This window comes from Carlito syrichta, unplaced genomic scaffold (assembly GCF_000164805.1).
Source record: "Carlito syrichta isolate Samal-C Ts95f unplaced genomic scaffold, Tarsius_syrichta-2.0.1 Scaffold117137, whole genome shotgun sequence".
Taxonomy (NCBI): domain Eukaryota; kingdom Metazoa; phylum Chordata; class Mammalia; order Primates; family Tarsiidae; genus Carlito; species Carlito syrichta.
The window spans coordinates 12,834-14,494 of record NW_007061233.1 but is presented as its reverse complement, the minus strand read 5'-3'; positions in this window follow the sequence as shown (position 1 = coordinate 14,494).

Sequence of the window (1,661 nt, the reverse complement as noted above, 5' to 3'; positions counted from 1 at the left end):
ATGGCCATTTTTACTGAGGTTAGGTGGTATCTCAATGTGGTTTTGATTTGCATTTCTCTGGTGATTAGTGAGGCTGAGTACTTTTTCATGTGTCTGTTGGCTGCCCGCATATCTTGTTTTGAGAAGTGTCTATTCATATCTTTTGTCCACTTTTTAATGGAACTGATTGTTGTTTTCCTTTTAGTGCATTTGAGTTCCTTGTAGATCCTAGATGTTAGGCCTTTGTCAGATATACAGTTGGCAAATATTTTTTCCCATTCTGTGAGCTGTCTCCCTACTCTCCTGATGGTTTCTTTTGCTTTGCAGAAGCTCATCAGTTTGATGAGGTCCCACTTGTCTTGTATTTGCTATACTTTTACATAAATTACTGTGTGACAGGTTTGCTTATATCAGCATCCCTATAAACATGTGTTTGATGCACTGTGCTTCAGTGGTACAACTACAACAGTGTCCTCAGGTAATACGAATTTTTCAGCTCCATTATAATATTTTTTTTTTTTTTGAGTTGGAGTCTCACTCTGTCGCCCAGACTGGAGTGCAGTGGCCGCTTCCGGCCACCGCAGCCTCGACCTGCTGGGCTCCAGCGATCGTTTCTCCTCAGCCTTCTGAGTAGCCGGAATTACAGGCATGCACTACCACGCCCGGCTGATTTTTTGATTTATTGTAGAGATGAGGTCTTGCTGCCCAGGCGAGTCTCGAACCCGCGGGCTCAGGCAATCCACTCACCTCAGCCTCCCAAAGGCGCGGGATTACAGGCTGAGCCACCGAGCCCGGCCATTATAATATGTTTTAAAACTTAATTTTAAAGATGTGGGGTACAATTCAGTGTTAGGTATATAAGTGGTCATCATACAGGTAAAGTTTGGGCCTCTGTTTGGCCCCCACTTTGCCTGGTTTGAGATCAGAAACCCTTAATGATGTTGTGTACCCTCCCCACCCTGGCAGTATCCCACTACTGCCAGTCCCTTTCTTATAGTATTATGGTAAATGTTCAGGGTCCGCTTATGAATGAGAACATGTGATACTCCGTTCTTTGTTTCTGTGATTGACCACTGAGTATGATAGACTATAAATCCATCCAAGTTGCTGTTGAGTCCATATGTTTGTCCTTCTTTATGACTCTGTAATATTCCATTGTGTATATGTACCATTTAAAAAAATCCAGTCCCGTTTTGACGGACAGCACGGTTGGTTCCATGTTTTTGCTATTGTGACTAGAGCTGCAATAAGCACGTGTGCACAAGTATCTTTTTTGCAAAATGATTTGAGTTCCTCAGGGTATATTCCTAGAAGGGGGAGTGCTGGGTCATATGATTTTTAGATCTTTTAGGAATTGCTACTCTGTTTTCCACAAAAGTTGCATTAGTTTACATTGCTACCAGCAATGTAGAAGTATTCCTTTTCCCCCACATCCTCTCCAGCATCTGTTATTTTTTTGAGTTTTTGGTGACGGCCAGCCTGACTGGAGTTAGGTGGTAGATATCTCAGTATGGTTTTAACTTGCATTTCTTTAGTGATTAGTGAGGCTGAATATTTTTTCATGTATTTGTTGACTGCTCTTATGGAACTACTGTTGTACATGTGGTTTGTTGGGGACAAAATGTCATTATGTGGCACAAGACTGTATGTATTTCCATGTGTTTAAGTATATGAGTGACCAT